The sequence below is a fragment of the Hetaerina americana genome, unplaced genomic scaffold, assembly GCF_022747635.1.
Source record: "Hetaerina americana unplaced genomic scaffold, ioHetAmer1.1.p SCAF_12, whole genome shotgun sequence".
NCBI lineage: Eukaryota > Metazoa > Arthropoda > Insecta > Odonata > Calopterygidae > Hetaerina > Hetaerina americana.
This window is the reverse complement of record NW_027286292.1, coordinates 35,002,187-35,025,650: the sequence shown is the minus strand read 5'-3', so window position 1 is coordinate 35,025,650 and position 23,464 is coordinate 35,002,187. Positions and strand designations below refer to the sequence as shown.

General features: G+C 37.8%; 1 protein-coding gene across 1 annotated transcript in view; it reads left to right on the top strand.

Annotated features, from left to right (window-relative positions):
- The window catches only part of LOC139685836 (protein jim lovell-like), a 135,738-nt gene that overhangs the window by 411 nt on the left and 111,863 nt on the right, over positions 1 to 23,464 (top strand). The gene's annotated exons all lie outside the window — the stretch shown is intronic.

Here is a 23,464-nt window from a genome sequence, read left to right as displayed (position 1 = left end):
GTTTTATATGGCCATATGGCGTAGTCTAACAAGAGAAATCGCAAAATTTTCTCCTTTCTTTCTAGCTTCATTATATTTTATTTAAGTAGAGATAATTCAGATAACCTTTTGAAAGTTTTGATAAATAGGAGAGCAACCTTATTCCTCAGCAAAAATGATACCATGGAGATGATCCTGGTGACTGTATTTGCGAGGGGTTTTCACCAAATCACTTCTTGAAATTCTTTGGTCACTGCGATACCCACTGAGCAGGTTCAAGTCAACGCTATTCTATCTCCGTTTTAATTGCACCTGTTTTACTGATTCTCCAATTACTTTCGAAGTAATAAATATGTACTTGTCTTTATTGAGATAGACCTTAATGAAAGGGCATTTTACGGCGTTAAGTCACTTCAATGGCTTTCTACTCCCCGACAGTCACTCAAAAATAAGTTAGGTCCATTGCGGACATTCGCAGTGCCTTTTTTTCTTAAATCTATCTCGGTCTTAACATCCTCGTCTGGATATTACATCGATTTGACGAAGATGGTACTTAGCTCTTTCCAACTTATCTGCGTTTATCCTTGACCACATCCAAAAAAAAATTCCGCACTGTCTCTTTTATGAACTCGACAGGTAAAGTGACAATAAACAATGAAAATTGCACGTGTATTGATATATTATGACACACATGCATACGCACACATATACATGCATGTGTATGCACATCAACGTGACTTAAGTATTACGCGAGCTTGTGTGCGTGAAGGCGTAAACTTCTGGTTCAAATGGGAAAGGGATTTGAGTGTTCAATTTATAAATATAAGTGACCGAAAGAGCGAAGATAAAGGAAAATAGAAAAGTAAAAATAGAGGTTCAAGTTGAGTTTCTTATATCCTGCTTATCCATTGGTATTGTCCTCACTGGCCTCTTTCCCAATTTAACATTATCTGGCACTCCGACTGACATTCACGCCCAACTTCACACCCTCAATTATCAAAAGTCCATTGATTTCATCTATCTATTCGCAGACTATTATTTCTCCATTCGGAATAATCATTTACTTAACTTCATATCATTTTCGGAAATTATCACCCCCTCTGCCATACATCTAATCCGTCATTAAACGCCGTTATATGTTCCGAAATAAAATATTTCAATAACACATTTTCACGCGTTCTTAAAACAATTACATAAGCTATATACTTCCTTCTTTCATGTCGGTCTCCACCTCCCCGTGGAAGGGCTCTCTCATTTTCCTTATTCTCCCTTTCTTTGCCCACGCAGAAAACTTTCTCCCGGCCCCTAATAAATGTATCTGCGCCTTCCAAGACGCCAAACAAGTCCGCGGGGGCCCGTCTCGAACCCAATTACCATTCAAGAAGTGATCAATTTCTCCTTGGGCACCCTAAATAATTACGAGATGCCCTTGAAGAGGGCCTTTCTTTACGTCACCGAAAGTAAATCATATTAATCAATACTTACCGGCATCTTATAATTTTGTCGAAATCTACGTGGGCAGATTTTCTGAAATTTCAATGAGTTCTCTTCAAATCACGCCCCTACTAATGCCGCCATCAACATTTCCCGCCTTATTTTCCACCCACAAACTGGAAAACGTTACTGTCTATGTATTCTGCTGATTTATTGACCTTCTTCTTCGCCAAATCCCCCATAAGTCCTTCATCTAGTTTTTAAACCCGAAAATAACATATCCTTAAATGTAAGAAAAGTTCTCAAATCATTGCGCTTCAACCCCAACATTATAATCACCCCAGTAGAGAAGGGCTCCTCAGTAGTAGCGCTTATTACCCGGGATTAGCAGGACATCATCGTCAACTCAATGACACATCTACCTATACCCCAAATGAAGATCCCAACCCCAAATTTCTATGAGATATTTATGCCTCTCAATGCAAATGCAGACGTGATGAAGGTCTCTCCCCGCTAGACATTGCCATCACCGAATCCTAGGGCCCCCGAATCAACATGCCACCAAAAATTCATGAAGCCCTCCATACAGGACACTCCATTGTGCCAAGTTTTTTGTTCCTTACCGAAATAATCTATCCTCGTTCATCACCTGCATACATTTATTCATATTGATTTATATGTCCATTCCTTGTCCTCCTTCGTACAGGACAGCTACGATTTTCTAAACAACTTTGATTTCATCTCCATCCCTCCCAATTCAAATATGCTCATTGATAATTTCGACACTACCTCGCTATTCATACACATCCATAACACTCGATCAACGTTTAGCCGCTCTGCACTGCCCTTTTCTAATGGCCGATGCCTATTCTTCTTTCCACACAGTTTCTCCTCAATGTTCCATTTCTTGTATTGACAAAAAATACTCCCTTTTTCACTAAAACTTTCTACCCTCAGAGAAAGGAACTGCTATGAACAAAAGGGAAAGGGGTCCCAGCTTAAGCCAGCCGTATTTTTGGTAACATAGGGCATACTTTCCTTTCCGGTTAAACTCTCGCACCACTTATATGACTAGATACGTTTACTTTAAATTTACACTTTAATTAATCCGGTACATGTGACATTTCTCGCTTTCGGACCGATGGAATATATTCTCTTAATGCGTTTATTTCAAGTCCATGGTCATCTTTCTTCATTTAATTCACTTCTTCCATTTCTGACTCTACTGTCGCTTTCCTAAATTTCGATTTTCACCTTTATAATATCCCACGCATCATTTCACATAAGACCAAAATATCACGAGCAATATCTGCACTAATGTAGCGGCAGCTCCTTCCATACCAAATGATACGTCCCCAATTTACTTTGCACTAGAGGGCGTCTAAATTGTATCAATGTACCCACTTTAAATGGTTCCAATGACAGCATATACTTTGCGACACTGAAATGTGGATATCGAGAATACCTTTTGAAAAAGAAAACTCTCCCTCATTCTCCCCGTATCAAAAGTTAGACGTTCGACACAATCGATCTCTCCACTACCCACTTCCTTGTCAACGTAAGTTAAAGTTCACACTGAAAGGTTAGGCCCACTATTAAAATATAATGATTCTACCACTCTGTATCATTCAAACGGACCTCAAATCTAAGAAAAATCTTAAAATCTATCAGTCGGTTGCTAGAAACTTTGGGCAGCCCCCCTTCAGAGACCATCGCCGTGTAACTATCCCAACTGTGAAATCCCTCCCGTCCCGCGATCTCTCTCCCAAATCCATTACAGCCAAGCATCACGTTTGCTCTCACACCGACTGAAACTTTGCGTTTCTCATTTGCAACTCTTTCCCCGCCTTTTATAGAGAAGAATGTACAACCTCGCTCTCTTTACGCATTAATAATCACCGCTTTTCAAACCCAATCTGCATGCCTTACTACCCTCCCTATTATTATCGTATGCGTTCTATTTTCACGACTTACCCTTTGATCAATCTTTCAAACCTAAAAACTCTCCCCGATTCCTCCATCAACATGGAAGTTAGGACTTGAGAGTCCACCTGCATCTATGCTTCTTAATCCTACCAACTACTAGAGCTCAACAGGGTGCAATAAATCCCTATTTCCCTCACCACACCCCGTTTACTACCCCCTCAGCACATTTCCATGCTCAACCCCAAAGATTCGCAGATCTCAGTGGAAATTACGTTTCCTGGATAGCTCAAGCGGTCAGAGCATCCACCCGGCAAGTGGAAAGATCCGGAGTTTTAAGTCCCGGTCTAGGAAATATTTTTACACTTGTGATTTTCCTGATTCCGACTTCCCCACCTCTACTGTGTTCGTCCTTTATATGTGTTCCTATCCCTTTTCCTTATATCTACGAGTATTTCCGTAAATGAGTATTTGTTCGCCATTTGGCGGGATTTCGTGTTAGAATGTGTATTAGGCCAATGTAGCCCGTCTCTTCTTCTGGCTATACGTGCCACGAAACGCACTGTTATTATCCTTTATGATGTTGTATGATTGCTAAACTACTAACCTTTCCTCTTGGATGTTGTCTATTTCTCCTTTGATGGGTGGAACAGCTCCCTAACTCCATCTCTTGGCCAAAGAACTGTGGCACTCGGTTGCTTAAAGTATCGCAGATCTCAGTGTCGCAGATCTCCTGGATAGCTCAAGTGGTGAGAGCATCCGCCCGGCAAGTGGAAAGATCCAGAGTTCAAGTCCCGGTCTAGGAAATATTTTTACGCTTGTGATTTGCCTGATTCCGCCTTCCCCACCTCTACTGTGTTCGTCCTTTATATGTGTTCGTATCCCTTTCTGAAATCTTGCAGGTAAAGTTGGTACTTAATATAAAAGCGTAGAGATTAGGCTTGGCTTCAATAAACTATATTTTCATAACATCGCCATTAAGCCCATGTTTCTATTTTAGGTGAAATGGAAGGAAACTTTTGTACTGTGTACGTTGAAGCAAAAAAAAATTGGAATCACATCCGGGTTATAAATTGAGACAGAAAACAATGCACGAGAAAGGGTATTGTTAACATGAAACCACCTATTTATCTTTCACTCACTGACTCTTTCTTCTCCGCGAGATGAAGGCGAGTAGCGTTTTCAAATTTATCCATTAAAACATTGCATACCAATAATGATAATAATAATAAATATGAAAATTTTAAAAATTATTCAATATATGTGTGACGTTGATTATATATCTAAATAATTACCTTAAGTAAGATATCGTCCGAGTTGCCTTTTATTGCAAATTGCTGATAAAGTCTCTAAATTTTTCACCTGCACAGTGAGTGAAATTCATAAGTGTAACTCATGGTACTGCATCCATTTGGGTTATAAATGACTGTATAGAATAGGAAAAAGGATATCTTTCGTACGTCTACATTTAGCTTACGGAACATGTGCCTCCTTCGCCATGAGACCATATATTTGCTCCGATTTCCCTGCACAATGACGCTTCACAGATACAAAGAAAAAAAACTCGAGGGCTACCTCGGTGCACCTTTGTTAATGCAGGCCATAAAGAGTAGAGTCGGTGAGAAAAGAGAACCTTCCAGTTTATTTTCCTCGCGATAAGCCAAGGCCATACGGGGATTCTTGCATTCGACGCTTAAATGAACAGCATAAGTAATGGGAAACTGGTTTGGTGTGAAACAAGTGAACGATATACCTTAGCGATTAAGAATTTTGATCCCGATATCGATGTATGTAACTCTGCTGATATCAAAAGATTTAAAAATCAAAAGGATTCCAAGTTGTGCGCATTCCTTTATAGTGTCGTATGCATTATTTTCCATGGTGATCGTTAATGACGTTGCGATAGATACAAATGCCGCGTTTCAAGGTTATATACTTTAGAATACAAATAAGGTACAGCTAATCGTATAACCTTATAGATGTCTGAAGACCTTTTATGTATGACCAGATAGAGGCATTGCTCGTTTTTTTTACTTCGCCGTATCACTCGGCGGGAGAATACAGGTAGCCAGAGATTGTATTACAGCATGGTAACAAAAATTTTTTTTGTGCATTACAGGGCTTACTCAATCAACTATAGCTGTGAAAATGCACGTGGGTGCACATGAGATTTGATGACTATTATTTGGATTGTGAACATGCAGTGAATATTTAAAATCCAAATAACTATTTTAAACGAGTGGGATGTACACTATTTTTATTTTGCATTTGCCTAAGGGAACTTGATGTTCTTCATGTACTCGTTAATTTCCAAGAGCCACTGTCGATCGTGATCAATTTCATGAAATGCTATGAGGATACAAGTCACAGCCGTTCACCGTTTATATTTTTCTTAAAACCTTTTTTTAACATCCAGTATGGGAAATCCAGACATTGACTTACCTCATAGGTTCTATTCTTCCGACCCCGAAAATTGAGCTAAGATGCCCGTGACTTTCAAAAGTTGAAATTTTGATTCAGAAAAACTGAAAGCAGTCAGTCTGGTACAGAGTCAGCAATTGTGGAATTGGTGAGACCAAATATTCCACATTTCCTTCTCCGCGTATAAATTAATGTGAACGTAACCTAATTTTGTGTCATTCTTATGTTTGGCTTGGTCTTCTGCGTCACGCGGGTATGTTTACACTCAAATTTTCGTCTCCCGATCTGTGTTCTCAATTTGCTATCTTCAGAAATCATAATTCTGACAAAAAACGGAATTTGAAAGGCGTGGAAGGATTTGATGTGATATTAAAGACATTTTAATTTAATTATTTAGCTGATCATGTTAAGTGTACCTCTGAGTTAAAGAGACCCAATCTATTTTTCCGAGATAAATATCTTACTAGCCATAGAAAAATGGTACAGGAGGATTAACTTATTTTAATCAACAAATTAAAAACGCATTTAGGTGAGTATTTAGTAATTTTTGTGATTTAGGGTTACAGTTCAGCTGTAACATCTAAAAATCTTTGTCACAATTGCATGTTTTCTTTTATATTTTATCTAGCGTTTCACCAAATTATATAATTAACCAACGGTTATGTCACTCTTGTGACCAAGCTCTAATATTCGAGGACTCGTATTTTTATCAAAGCTAAATGTGGTTGGAAAAGTTGGAACTAAGTTCATTTTTATATTGATAGAATTGAGCTCTTACGGCTAGTAGTATTGAATAAATTTAAAAAATGTTTACGGGTATTGGATTCTTCAAGTTTATTGTTATTTTAATTTCTGGTGTGTAAAATATGCATCTTATAACGAGTCAGTTATCGAAATAATGACTTTTTTCCGATAAAATGTTGACTTCCCGTTTCTGAAACGCTATCAAAATATGTTCAATCAAAAGAAGCTACAATGGGGCAATTCAGCTCACATTTGCGTCAATAACAGACTTGAAATTGGGTATACATTTCAATATCTCTGTGCGGAATTACCGGATTAGACATTAATATTTATTAAAACAAATACTAAAAGATAAAATGGATAAAAGATAATATGCAATAAAATTTTTAAAAATGCTTACAAAACCAAAATCATTCCTCGTATTGATATACCCTCCCAAATCATTTCAATTACTTCCATCCGAGGAAAGGATTTACATGGCTGGATAAAGCGGTCCTTTAGAACTATTGAAATCCCCACTTTTTTAAATATAATTAAATATGCATAGTGAAGTAGGCAATGAAAATTAAAGCCCCAAAAATATCCATACACTTTGCGGTATATCCCTCTTTATTGCTAGTTTTAATTTGTATTAACTGCTGATTAATTTCATCAATAATTAATAAATATTTCAAATTTTAACCTAATAGGGACAGAATATTATTCTCATCAAATTTTGTGGGATTGGGTATACTTTGTGAAATAAACTTCAATAATAGAGAGATTAGATGAGTGATTTTAATTATGTACAGATAAATTACGGAATGTAAATATAACCGTAATTTCCGATCTGTGAGCTAGGTAATCGGTGACGTAACATTTCATATTTATTCTAGTGTAAAATTACGTCTTATTGGTGGTCTGAGAGCTATTGTGGTATTGTTTTCGTGATATAATTTCAAAATTTGAAAGGTGTGGAAGAATTTAATGAAATATCGAAGGCACTGAAAAGAGTTCACTGAAAACGACCCCTTTATATCAACACAAATTAATGTGTTCATATATTATTGAGAAAGCAGTTTTGAAACTTTTAAATCATCTTAGAGCAAAGGGTACCTGTGGGTTGAATCTTCAACCACAACAACCCTTGTGGTTTGCCGATTCAACATATTTTTCTAGTCTGTAATTCAGCTCGAAGGAAAGGGGGCCAATTCATAATTTTCTTTCCTTTTATATCCCAAGACTGGAGTCATTATTTCCGAATTAACAAATAGCCCAATGAAGGTTCTCCTTCTCGTTTCAAAAAGAAACCTTTTGTATACTTTGAAGGCAGTAGTCATTGGCTAAACTGAGGATATACACAACGTTATCTTACGTTTCCGCACCATCACTCACGAAATTGGCACAATGATGGTTTAGAGTTAATTAAAATATATTTGTTAATTTATTTGGTGCTTCCTTCCAGAATAGTTATGAGTTCACAATGTTTTTACATGATTAAAGGATTTATTTGGTCAAAAATCTAGCTTACCTCATTGCTTTCCCGTAAGACCATTTTGGACTGTTCAACATTTTAACAGATCTTTCCGGTTTTATTGTACAAAGTCATTTAAAAACTACTGATAACACGTGATTTGAATGAACTGGTTTTCTATGATGTGATGGGTATTTTTATTTTAAAAGAGCTATAGTAAATTTGGTAAAAGACATGGAGAATACATTAAAATTTGTTGCCTAATACTTCCATTGATAGCCTGGCGATCACAGCTGTGAATCTATTGACAAAGAAACTGAAAGTTTGGGCACGTTCAGGTGCATACAAGCGTACAAATATAAGAACAATTTAATGAAGAAGGGATTATAAAATTAGTTGAAACTATGGTCTAAACCGAGCACTGGCAATCCCTTTCTAACTTAAAATCAATTTGTAAACAAATTAAAAATATTAGTCACTTTGCATCTATGGGAGGTCGAATGGAGGACTCCAAAAATTTCCATGAAGGAATGATAAGACTACCACTTTTATAAAATTCTTAATGTTTCTTTTCATGAACAGCTTATAGCTTCTTTGCCTCCAGTTTCAGAGATAGAAAAAGAAAATTTCCTCGTGGTAGTTTGAACAAAGAATTAAAACCATCGGGGTGTTTCGGAGGAGCAATGCGTTGGGATCTTAAAACATCCTCTATTGCCGACAAGAATAGAAGGACGACGCGCCATTGTTCTAGCGAAACTCGGGGTCAACGATATTTGGCGGCAAAAAAACAACCGCACGTTTCTGATGGAAAACCCGAGTGACTATTGACGCTTTTAAAGGCCAGTGGAGATAATTGATGACGATAAAATAATAATCAATTCATTGTATAACATTTGAAACAATATATATATATATATATATATATAAATATATATATATATATATATGTATGTATTTATACATATATATATATATATATATGTATATGCATATGTGGGTTGCGGTAGCCCAATGGGTAGAGCGTTGGACTGCTGATCGGAGGGTCCCGGGTTCGCTTCCCGGGCAAGGGACTCTGGGCACCTGCAGCTCCACCCAAGCTAAAGTGATATTTCGGGTACCAGATCTTCCTGGGTAACCATAACCGGCACAGGGAAAGGAACTGGCCCCCCTACCCTGATGTGTGAATTGCACACGCCGTCGGGCTTAGAACTGGGTGAACTCTACCATCATCTACCAAACTGATTGATTACTGTGTTTATGGTTATGTTATATTTATAGATGTATATATATATATATACATCGATGTATATATATATATATATATATATATATATATATATATATATTCTAGGGAAATCAGAAACTAGAACTGCTCAGTTCCCTCTTTCCCTAGGCGAAGGTGGTTTGGCCACCAAATATTGTTCCAGTTGTATGTGTTTCTCAGTGTTTTTGATAGCGCTATTTCGCTCCTCCGTTATCTTCTTAGTCTTGAATGACCTAATGTTCTGATGTCAACTGATGAGCCTAAACAATATTAATTAGAGACCCATTAAAAAAAATATATCCCAAAAAAGTTGATAAAAAATGTTAAAGTGCAACACGATATTAAAAAAGTAAGAATCATTTGCCTTGACGGGTATTTGAAATTGTTGCATTTTAATGCACCTTAGTGGATGACTCCGTTAAAATTCACTGTTGTGACATCTCCGGTAGTCTCTAAGAATTTATATGAAAATATATTGACAAATTAAAATCTGTCAGTTTGATTTAATGAGTTTCTTTCAACTGCTTAGCATAAAAATTTTCATTCTTAAGGTATACAATGAAATTCAACCAGCGACGTAGGATTTTTCTTTTACATAATATGAATGGGAAATCTCTTCAAAGGAATAGTGGTGAAATAATTTTAAGTATCGCAATTACATATTGATAGTGGAAAAGAGAAACCTCACAATCTTTTTCTTTCGGAATATATTTTTCAATTTCCTGCAAGCGTCATGAAAGTGGCCATTATAAGTTGGTTTGGAAATAAATGACTTTATATAAATTGGAAATTATATGCTCAAATTGTTTTCAATAATATTTATGTTTCATAAAATTTTCTTCTCTTATGATTCCCTTCTCTCGTGTCCCTATTTAATCTTTCTATTTTCAATTTTTAACGAATCGGACTGGCCTACGTTGAACCCTCTTTATATCACTGGTGTAGCTTATGTTAACAGTTTCCTCATCCCTAAAGTCGTACTCGAAATAAGCTTACAAGAGCTCTCCTCAGGAACACTATTTAGGAACTTTAAGGACTTTTGCCAGATATACGTTTAATTAAACTCATTCTCCGTTATCTCACTAGTAATATTTACGCGAGTCGGGATCCGGTGTTAAATTTTTGGCAATAGTTAACCAAAGTGAGGCAGCATTTTGCAAATAACTTTGCCCATTGGAAAACTTTCACCAATTTATAAATACATAAATTGACCACCAATTTCACAAAATTATAAATATAAAAATATACTGTCTTTATGTGATTGGATAATATAAAAATATACCGTCTTTATGGTGATTGCAAGGAAAATGGTATCATTTTACTCCAAGATTAATGCATAAGTATTTTTATTTTCAAAATTTTAACTCAGTTTCATTGTTACTTTAGTAGAAATTGAAAGGATACGGCGTTGTCAATTGAGTATTGAAAATAAAGAGAAATTGTCCAATATTTGGAAGCCCTTAACTGAAAGTTCGTAAAAAATTGCGGTTAGCCAAAGAAAGATTACTCTCTAACGTGTTTGCATGCAAAAGTTGTCATTTGGTAGAATTGGCAATGGCTCATAAAAATTGTTATGTTCTCACAAATAACTCTTTTCATGATATTTGAGACTCTCGTGACATGCATAAACGAAAACGCTTGGCTCCAGAGCAATGACTGCTCTGCAATTCTGATTTTCCATGTATTAATAGTATTTTAATTTAATAATTATTACTTTTTTCGCCGCTTCCGGCGAAAGCTCGGAATCATGAACCGACCTTGAACATTAACTGCGATGTTACTGGGTTCATGACTAAAACAGAATCACTGGAATTTCACGGTATGAGGCTCTACTTTGTTCAAATTCATAATAATTGGATAAGAAAACTTTATGTTTTTATCTCTTTAAACTTTATTGCAATACTAGTAGTTCAATAAAGTTTAATTCAAAAACATTATAGTTTACTTATTTATTGAACAGAATCGTTTCCTCACCACTAGAATCGAAATACCTAGTGTGGTGCGTCTCCAGAGGGGCCCATAAAATTTTTCAACTACCCCGTAATTATGTATGGTTAGACTGATATTTGCTAATACCATTAGGTTATTAGCAAGTGTCACTCCTGTAATCACCAAAGACACCTGCGATTCTAACTAAACGAAATAATTTCTGATCGACCGTTTGAGTTCCCAGCGGATTGCCAGTGCAATATATATTCTAAATGTGAACCAACGTATTTGTTGTCTATGTTGCAACTTCATCAAATGCAAACAGAAATATTCATAGGTGTCTCATTTAAAAATAATAATATATGTTTAGCATACTAATAGATATTCAGCAATAGTCAGCAGGCATTCTCCTTCTCTTTTATATGTGCACATGCACATTCACAAATTCGACTGTATTTATGTCGCTGCTGAATCAGCGTCACTCTTCCGCTTGAAAGAAAGTTGCTGTTTCAGCCGCATACCTGAAACCTGTCTTTTGATTCCTCTTTGATAGCGTTGAATTAGTGCCGCAGGTGTAGGAATATTTCATAGCCACGTCTTGGGGGAAGGCCTTTATTACATCGCATAGACCTTCACTATATCTCTCTATCCAACCGAAACATGACCCCTCACCCATTCATCCGCTCCCCACTCCAGAGAGTCCGGTCACGAGTCCCCGATCCATCCTGCAGGAGTCCCATCATGCCATTCACATTTCATTCCCTCCACTTCCACAAAAACCAACGAAACTTCCAACTCCCCCGCCTCCCTAATGCCCACAATACAGGTATATACCCTGAATATGTATTTCCTTCCCCATTTCCTCCACAATCAACATAATGTATGCTGCTCCGTTCTATAGGTGATACCCCCTATTCCTATTGCCATTTCCAATATATTGCTGCCTGTAGTTCATTCGACACTCAACTCGCTGATTATCGAAATTCTTAATTCCTTAGTTACGACAGGTGAAAGCTTAAGGCGCATAAGTGAAATCATTTGCATGCACTGAGAAAAAAATGCTTGTTATATGACATGCCAACAAAATAATAGCCATTATGCTTAGTTGATATTATTCACGCGTATGCTTTGTACGCGTTTCTTTAAGAGCGAAGCGAATTCTAAATACCACCTTTTATTCTTTTCCCGGGGGACGTGGTAGTTCAGTGGGTAAAGCGCTGGGCTGCTGACCGAAGAGTTTCGGGTTCGATTCCGGGTACGCCTCTGGCTACCCTGATCCACACCCAAACTGTGCGGTTTTTACAGGGCAGAAAATCTTCCTGAGAATCCATAGGAGGCACAGGGAAAGGAACTGGCCCCCATACCCTGATATGTGTTTTTCACAAGCCATATGGCACAGTGCCAGGGGAGCTGTGTGCTCATCTTTAAAATGAACCTTCGGATTGATAGCTATTGCTACATTCTTTAGCCAGGCTAAGGTTTTTTCAAGTCCAACGTTTACGTATCTCCCAACACGTACGTATATACCTACATATGTATGTATAGGTACGTATACGTGTACGTATGTACGTGTCTCCTAATACGTACGTATTTTAATATTTCTTGCAAAGGGAGAAAGTTCACATATGAAAATAGGAATAAAAGCGTGCCTGCCTATTGAATTTTATTAGAAATACTCGTTCATACCTTTACTTCAGACTTCCATGCCTATCAAATGACAAAACGCTCTTCTACTCGTTTTTGGCAACTTTATGAATTATCTCAACAAAGATCACTGTTTATGTGGCAGCCGTATTTGTTTCATAATGGATATATGCTTTAATACGACTTAAGCCATATTTCCTTCTTTACCTATGAAAAAATCATAGATAAAGAAGAAAAAAATATTTTCTTGACTACTTGCTCTACTAATAATTGCTTCATAATCAAAAGTAATATGAAGAAAATAATGTTGAACTTGACAGACTAAGTATTTCCTCTCAAATCCCATGCAAAAGTTACTGGCGACGGTTTGATCTCCATGTGCGTATTTTAAATACAGCTGTCAATCATATTTGTAGAAATTTTATAAAAATGAGTGGCTACGGCAATTAGCAATCAATTTTGAAAAGTTAAACAACATCCATTACTGGTAACTGAATGAATAAAGACTTATGATGATTTCATTATTTATCCCCAGTCCATGAATAAGAACTGGTAAAATATTATTATTAATATTCGATTTCTGATTTCTTCTCGTGTGAGGAACAGCCTTTACTTCGCATCATCATTTTCACGATAACTCTCTAAATAGATCAAAAGCCATTTGAATGTGGCGATATTTGCTGCAAATAATATAAATCAAACCTTTCGTTTTTGAAAGGTGGATAAGTATATCTAGTGAAAGCCCTTTCTTGAATAGAGGCAACCCTATTCCGTTAGCCCATGGATTAAATTATTGTTAATAACTGCGACATATAAAATGATGGCATTCCATTCGAGATACGGTCCAGAAAAGACAGTTCCTCTCTCTCTTTATGGAACGAAGCGAGAATTGAATGCAATAAATTTATAACCGCCTGCACGGTGTAAGTGCTGATGGCGTAGAGAACCATTCCTCGGTGAAGTTAGTGCTTCGAAAATATTTTGATGAATAAGGGAAGTCATCCACATTGCTTCCATTTAATTTCAATGCACCGTGGATGCTTGTGATCCACTTCAGAAAAGGAATAATCAAGAATGGAAGATACTTTAAAATAGTGCAAGAGTAGTAGTAAAATTTTTGATTAAAGAGCGAACGATTCAGCGCTCTTTTCAACACATCAAAAAGGTCTATGCCATACAAGTTTTATTCCTCCAATGGTAAAGGAATAATCCAAGCCCCACGTAACATTCAATTTTCATACAGCAACTATTATACAGTAAGCACGAGATGGACAGATGATCGGACCCAGCCGAAGAGCTATTTATTATAATATTACCACAAATTTAATGTTGAACATTTCCTAGACACTACCAGAGTCGGATTATGAAGCAGCTCACTGTCATTTCTGCATTTTTGACATATATATATTAATAATTACCTGTATAATAATGTCATCGTGAAGGGAAGAAATTCTTTTATTCGGCTCGGATTTAATATGATATACAGATCTAGAATAAACAGAAAATTCATTTCAATACGAAAAGGATGTAAATAAAATAATAATATATATAACGATTCATCGAGGTATCGGACGCATCCTAATTTTACCCTTGCTATATTGAAAAATATATTTTATCCATCCCGTCCACTGCCACAAATATGCAGATATTATTTTTTGTTAAATAGTTACATTAGTTTTATTATATTTATCAATTAAAATCGGTATTTCATTAATTATTATGATAAATTGACAATAATTTGCGAATAACTGTTAACTATTCAATTTCACTAAACTTAAAAATAATAAATATCATTATAGTCCCAGGTCACTGGATAGTGAAGCGTTTTTCCCTATTTATGCGGTACAATGTTCATGCATTGCCCTTCTTTTCCCGTTCTTGGGTAACAGACGATATAATGTTTTGTTATATAGTTATGTTTTTTATTAAGAATTTTAAACCTAGGATATAAAATAGAAAAGAAAATTATAGTATAGTATAGAATATATTCTCCACAGATTGCGCTTTTTTAGGAATACACATATCCTAATTTTGTTATGTTTTGAAATTTCATCCTTTGAGTTTATGCCTTGTGGTTAAACTGTTTTACTCTTATATTAGTTTCTGCAGATGTCCAGACATTAAACCTAATCTATCTTGCAAAGATGTATGGAAACATGAATCAATTTAGCTCTATGGACGTTCTAGTCTGCTAAGAGGGTTGATCGAGAATTGTTTCCAGTTCATAAATAGCTGCTTCTCTTTATTGATATCTTGTTGCGAAAACACTCAAGAGAGCTTTTTTTCTTTTTAAATTTGTCACATATGCATTATGGCCTCTCTTTATGTTTCGATGGGGCATTTTTTCGTACTCGTATTTATATTTAATACATCATGGTTTTCAGGTTCATAACGAAAGAAAATGAAATTGTATTCATGTAATAATGAAATTGATACAGTAAATATGCTCAAGATACCTAAATGGTTCCCCGTCTAAGATAAATTTTGCACGCGGTCCTTGAAATCTCCTACGCTATTCGGTATATTGCTGATCGTCTCAACCTAAATTCATGTTACACGATAATTCTTCTGTCTGATTTGAGGGGTGTGAGGTGAATATACCCCTCCAAGGCCACCCTTGATAAAAAGTTTCAAATCCGTGCTCTTTCTGGAATTTACTTTATGGCCCGTTTAAGGTTACACGAGCTTTTTGCGAATAGAGGATGGCCTGAAATTTTCGCCTGTCATAATTATTTCCTTCCAAGGTAGTATTACTCAGTATAATATGGGCCTATATGCTCAAGGCGATGGGTTGATTGAATCTTGCTGGAGCCGAACTGCATGAAATATGAAAAAACATATGCATTCATTCATCGAAGAAAGCCACATTTACGAGATAAAATTGAACCATAAGACCGGAGATACTAACACCTCTGAATTTACTTTTATGCAAACACATAATTTTTTTCTCATTATTAACTTCATCTGTAACATTTGTGGTTCATTGTCATAAAATATTCTTTGATCCGAGGCTATAATTTATTGATACATGTACATCGATATTTGGGTACCAAATACGTTTTTCAATGTCAGGCATCCCTGTTTCATTGGAATAAGGTGAGGAAGTACATGACAGTTGATGGAGGAACAGTTGAACGTTAACATGGAGTGTAACAGCTTGGAAGGCTAATTATTCAAACGCATGAATAAATACCTACTGAAGGGAACTACCATTTGACTATGGCTAGCAGTACATAAAACTAATAAAAATTTCCATAAAAAAGTTTTAAAAAAGCATTTGTCAGACCGGTTATACTTACCTCCTATATTTACCCATTTGAATAATAAATCCACCCAGCCAAGGGAGCAGCTGTTCCTACGAAAATACCCTTTCATTTTACAAAATAAATTATGCCACAAGGGATTCACATTCTCCGAGATTTTTTTCATGAATGATAGGATGGAAACAATGCATAGCAAGTGTAACAAGTGAAGGTAGTTTACGAATAAAGAGAACTAAGGGTAAGAATGAAGGCATACACTTATAACGTACCCAATGAAGCAAACTGTGGAATTATGTATCGTGGAAATTAGTTCAATATCTACCACACCAAATTTCAGGTTTCACATACGTTTATTTTTCCCTTGAATTAAATATAAGGTTTTTAACCAAAATATCACATTCGTTACGAATAATTTAAAATTTGGTGTTGTTTTTCGGACCAATTTTTTTATGCTTGTCTTTGAAGGAATACTTCATGATTGATGACAATTTCATAATATATACGGCACAAAGAAAGCTTATAAGGATTAAGAGATATTAGTTATTGATTTTATGATGGAAATTGATGGGAACTTTTAGCAATTCAGTTTTTTCTCTATGATTTTAAAAGAAAATGCTTTGAAATATGTTGGGAATTTTTAGATTAGAGTCGATTTGCGTGGCGGGCATTGGTAAAGCAGTGAAGCAGCTTGCTTCGATGCAAAGAGAAATCTGCACAGAATCGTGGCGATAAAATGAGAGACTGATTGCAAAATGAGCGGTTTTCCGTCCATTTCAGTGTACGGGTTAACTGCTCCGGTGTCCCACCACCTATCCCTCGGGAACTAGGCTGCAGATAGGAGAACATAAAAATGCTGGTCTTAATATTTTTCAACTTACGGGGAATTGGCAGTAAAAGCGTTGAACTATCCCCATAGCTACTATTAGATGCGAATTTTCATGGCGTCGCTGTCCCTGAAAATTTACAGGGAAGTTTCATGCACAACTCCTGGTCTTTAAAGTCTCATTCGGCGTCATGAAGCATTAATACTCGCAACAAAGAAAATGTTCTCCGTTTTCGGAATTAAATATAAGAATGAAACGCCATAATTTTAATGGCATAGCCTAATCTGATAAATTGGTCTGAAAGTTATTTATGAATATTTGGACCAAATTTTTCAAATTTTTTCTATTACTTTTTCTATTTCAAACAACTTAGATTACTTGGATTTCATAAACAAATTGGATTTTTATTGTCGTAATACCCTTTCATCCGTGCGTATGTTTGTTATTTAAGTTTTGAAGGGATGCATAAGCATAAGGCCGACTCCAAAATAAGGTAACGTTTGTTGTAAGAAGGGCACCAAATTATGAGGGGCACGGCAGGCACAATAAAGGGCCGATAAATCCTCAGGGTTCTTCCAACATACTCCCCGTCCTCCCACTTATCACTCTACCCAACTACGGTTGTGTACGGGACTCTTATATCAGGGTTTCAAAGCATTTTGTCTTGGCCTGCGTAGAAATACTCCCCAATTGAATTAAATTATTGGCTGATCTCAACCTAGTTGTTTTCGGCATACTATATTTCAATGCATTCTCACAGCCGTGTGCCGTTAGCAAAAGTCGTGAAGTCGTCCAAGCTAGAATACGTACAACTTTGGAAATTATGTCAAAGTTTACTGACAAATTCATTCGTAGCAAATAATAATCCAATATTCCACTGTTGATAAAATATATTTCTGGCTACGTTCCGACGTTACTTCCCCATCTTCACATCATTGTCAACCGAAGATGACGAAGTTACTTCGAAACCTAGGTTGAAATACATTTTATTATCAGGGCATTTATATATTATTAATTTCCGAGAATTGGTCATCTTCGCCTTCCATAATATCACGCCTGAATCCACGATATGTTTTGGCAAACCTCAGTCCTTCCTAACTGGTATGACCAGCCTAATGTGACAAGCCTGACTAGGAAGCGGATTGCTGGCTCGGGCAAAGCCTGAATTTTGCGACTGCATATGTATTCATTGAATTGTTTGGAATAATTTTCAGGACACAAATACTATTTCTGTACAAAAAAAGGATTTCGACGTGTTTAGGGTCAAATCAAGGAAATTACAGAGAAATGATAGGTTATCTCTGAATTTTTCTGGTTTTAGGAATTGAACACCCCTTTCTCAAAATTACAAAAGCAGATAAAACAAAAAAATGTTTCCCCTCGGATGGCAACATGATCTGGTAATTGGATATCTGCATCACCTGAAAAAAAGCCATTGAATTCTCATGCCCTGTTTTGTTCTCACATTATTTTTCATCGTGATACTACGTGATCTTCTTCATTACTTTATTCTTCACCACTGCTTCGCATTCACCCACACGTATTTCGGATAAAGTATTCAAATGACAGGTTATCGCGGTGATAGGTAATATGAAGCATGGTTGTGATAGGACTCTGGAAAGGCCAAGGACTTCTTCGTAGGAGAGATTAGTGGGACCTTTGACTTAGAAAGTGATTAAAACCTCTTACTGAGATAATATAAAATCTAGCACTGAACAAAATCAGATGAAACTGATATCATGAATGGCAACAGTTTTACGTGTACTCAAGTGCAATGTTGGTAGTATGACGTTGTTTTAAGGAATATGGGATCCTTTGACAAATTATCGAAAAAATTGGGAGGAAGAACGAAAATGGGAGGCTAAAATCGAAACGTGATTAAGAAAATATGTGAATATTTCAGCATTGGTATACATACGATAGGTTCAAAATAAATTTTTAAGGCAGTACAACTTTGAAAGTTTAATGTCTCATTGGTGATGTCCAAAAGTTTGAGAACTTGGGGACTGAGGAGATTTGTAGGAAAATGATACATTGATTGAAGACTTACTTTCCACGTGGAACTCCAGTGATTGACTATCCTTTCAAGAGATTTGAAAATGGTAAGTCACGCTCCCAAGCAATTGCTCGGAAGCGTGGGCCATGTCAGTATCTAATGAGAATGCCTATGAACATTTTTAACGGAGGGTTTTACGGATTATTTCGGGTCCTGCGAGAGAAGTTGAAAGATAGTGGCAATGAGCAAACGCACTAAAAGGAAGAATTCCCTGAGGCGATGATGACTGAAAGAAATCTCTGGAGCCTCAGTGGGCTTGTCCTATCTAGAGCTTATGGAGCGGGTAAGGAAGAGGAAGCAAAGAGAAGGAAAATAGGAGGCAAAATAAGTGGCTGCTTGGGAGCCTGGACAGAAGGAGAGGAATGGGAAGAGAAAGGAAGAGAAGGGAAAGTGAATTTAAACTGGAAATGAAGATCATGCGCGTTGCAAGATGGGAGAGAGGAAGGAGATTAGGGAAAAACAGGTGGGGGAGCTTGAAGGACGCCAAAACACACCCCTGAGGCTGTAGCGTCGAGGGTTTAAGGGGTAAGTGGCAGAATTCAAGGTTATGGAACAGGTGTTCATGTGGATGCGGTAACAGGAGGCGTGATATTCACGCCTTGGCCCCTTTTTATCGTAGGTCTCAGCTGTGGCAGGTCAGTGCCCATATTATTCCGGTCATCCTGGTTTCTTTGCGATTGATAAATGAATTCCAGTGGCATGACACATTTCAAGTGAGATTTCATTTAATCTTTCAGTTGTGACCGAGTAAAATATGTATATATATATATATATATATATATATATATATATATATATATATATATATATATATATTATTTTTTTTTAAGGTAATCTACCGGTTAAGGTAGGTTTTTGGATGGACACAACTACCAAACAAATATTTTATTCCTCCTAACAAAACACAAAATCCATCATCCTACTCTATATCAGGTCCCTCTTCATCTCTGAGTACTTTCTTCCTCCCTTCATCCCGTCCAACATCCCTATCCTGTTCCTTCCCTTTCCTCTTTTGCCCAACATTCTCCCCTCTATCATATTCTTAGACATCCCACTGCCGGTCAATACCCCCTTCATCCACTTTTCCTGCCTCCATAGGATTGCTCCCAACAAACCCCTCTCTTCGCCCACCATACAGAGGACTTCCTCATTTGTTTTCTTCTCTGTCCATTTCACCTTCTCCATTCTTCTCCAAACCCACATTTCAAAAGCCTCCAATCTACGTCTATCCTCCTGCTTCAATGACCACGTTTCCGCACCGTACATAGCTACGCTCCATATCAAAGTTTTTACGAGTCTTTTCTTAACATCCTTACTCAAAGTCCCCGTCATCAACTCCCTCCTCCTTGTGAAAGCCACTTTGCCTAGCGCAATTCTTCTCCTTACGTCCCTACTACTTTGACCGTGTTGGTCCAAAACACTACCGAGATACGTAAACTGCTCTACCTGCTCTAGTTTTTGCCCTCCTATTTTAATGTTAAGCTTGGCCTTTTTCTTTCTAGAAAATCGCATAACCTTTGTTTTATAAATATTGATTCTCATCCCATACCTGTCGCACTGAATTTCCAATTCACTCAGCAATGCTTGCAGCCCCTTGGCTGACTGACAAACTAAGGCTTGGTCATCAGCAAACCTAACTGATTTTACGAATTCCCCGCCCACTTTCATTCCTACCTCGAGTTCTTCCCATGCCTCTTTAATCATTTCCTCTGCATACAGGTTGAACAGCAACGGTGATAATGGGCAACCCTGCCTTACACCTCTTCCTTGCACTGCCCATCCGGACTCCCCGTTTCACACCCGCACCTGAGCAGTCTGAGACATGTACAGGTTGCGGATTAGCCTCCTTTCCCTCCAATCTATTCCTATTTTCTGCAATATACTCATTAGTTTTTTCCAATTCACCCTATCAAACGCTTTTTCGAAATCTACGAAACAGGTAAATACCTCCTGGTTGTGTTCAATATTCCTCTCGATTAATAATCTCATTACTGCAATGGCATCACGCGTACCTCTCCCCTTCCTAAACCCAAACTGATCATCCCCTAAGTAATCATTTGCCCTACTCTCTATCCTTTTGTTTATGATCCTGAGAACAACTTTAGCTGCGTGGGATATCAAACTAATTGTCCTATAGTCCTCACATGACGTGGCCTTTACCTTTTTCGGAATGGGAACTAAAACTGATCTCACAAAGTCTTCCGGCCAGATTCCCTCCTCATAAATACTACGGATCAGCCCATATAGCCTCTTCCTCCCATATTTTCCTAAGCATTTTAAAAGTTCCACGGGAATGTTATCTACCCCCACGGCCTTATTTAGTTTCATCTCCCTTAATGCCCTTTCTATCTCATGGTCTAGTATGCCTGGACCTAAGCTGTCCTCCTCTACGTCATTTTCTTTTTCAATGTCTAACTTTGTTGGTCTGAGTTCTGTACCATACAGTTCTTCTAAATACTCCTTCCATCTCTCTTGGATCTTTCCTGCGTCAACTATTACCTTACCCGCCTTATCTCTAACTGTTAGCATAGCTCTTCCTTTCTTACTTCCCGATAACGATTTTACTTTGCTGTACAGCGCACCGATTTCACCCTTCCTCTGCAGACTTTCCATATCCTCGCACTGCGTCTTCCACCATGCTTCTTTTGCTTTATTTGTTGCCCGCCTCAATTTATTGTTCAATTCTTTGTACTTCATTTTGCCTAATTCTGTATTCATATTCTTCCATTTTCTCCGCTCATCCATCTTTGTAATCATCTCATCCGTGATCCATGGTTTCCTAGTCCATTTAGCGTTAACGGTTCCAATAGTGTCTTTTGCGGCTTTAGACAACCCCTTCTTGATCATTTCCCATTTTTCTTCGATAGTACTAAGCCCTTTACCATCCTCCATGATTTTCTCTACCGCCTGTTTGTATTCCTTCCTTTTCAACCCATTTAACGCTTCTACATTCCATTTTCTAACTCGCCGCCCCTGCCTTATCTTTTTGAAACGTACGCTACATTTCATAACAACTAAATTGTGGTCCGCATCCGCTGTCCGCAAAGTGGAGTCCGCATCCGCTCCCGGGAAGCTGTGGGAATTTATCACACTATTCCTAAACCTGTGTCTAACCAGGATATAATCTAGCTGATATCTTCCTGAGTCACCTTGCATTTTTCATGTATACCTGCGTCTTTTGTGGTGTCTAAACCAAGTGTGGTGATGACTAACCCCTGTCTTCTGCAGAACTCAACTGCCTTCTCCCCGCGGTCATTCCTCGTGCCTAAACCGTAGTCCCCCACCTCATCACCATCTCTTCCTTCGCCTACCGTCGCATTCCAATCCCCCATCACTATCAAATGTTTCCCTGCAGGAACGCACACGATCATGTCCTCTAACTGATCGTATATCCTATCCACCTCTTCTTCCTTATGGTTGCTCGGTGGCATGTATACCTGAATAATAACTAAGTTCGTCGGTTCTGCTTTTATCTCCACTAGTAGTATTCTATCCGTTACCTGCTCTATGTTGACTACGCTTCTCCCTACCTCTTCATTTAATACAATGGCAACCCCTCGTTGGCTCTCGTCCCCGCCGCTATATATTATTCTATACTTATCACTCCAGTAATCCCCGCTATCTTTCCATCTCACCTCGCATAGACCTAAAATATCTATATTTCCCCTTTCCATCTCTCGCTTAACATTCTCCAATTTCCCTGTCCTCATCATAGTCCTAACATTCCACGTTCCTATTCTAACTCATTTGGTCTTCTTCTCCTGCGTCTTCTGTCCTGCTGCTGCTGGTTTTCCCTTGCAAGGGTTTCGTGGGATGACGACCGCGGAAGCCTTGCCTCCCCCTCTGCCGGGCACGACACACGGCCGATTGGGCCGAGCCCCGTGGTTGCCAGGACTCAAAATATCTCTATTGTCCATCATATTTTTCTAGGGAATGATAATTGAGGTGGTTTCCCGTTGCCTTCCTCAATAGTGTTTTTAACGTGACACCATCACTTACTGGCCGCCCCACTGGGGTCAGACGCCATTGCAGCCGCCTCACTGAGGACCAGACGCTGCGTGGACTACCTTTCGTCTGGCTCCTAATCTTCGACCTATCTGGCATGGGTGACCCTACCAGGAGCAATAATTATTACTCCCGCCAGCACGGCTCTAGGGGTCATCGGAACGCACAAGCCCTTCCACCACGTCAAGGTTGTAGTCCGGGGAGGGATATATATATATATATATATACTACATTGATCAAAAATTTCCCGGAATTTATTCAGAAAATTAAAAATACAAGTTTATTCATCTAAATCTATATTGTCCCCTTCAAAGTAATCCCCATCGACTGCAACACACTTATGCCAGCGCTTGATCCAATCCTCGAAACATTTTTTATATTCGGTTTTCGGTATGTCCATCAGTGCTTCCTGCGATTTTTCCATTACTTCCTCTCGGCTGCTAAAACGCGTTCCCCGTAATGGTTTTTTAACTCGATTGAACAGAAAGAAGTCACAGGGAGCCAAATCAGGTGAATTCGGTGGCT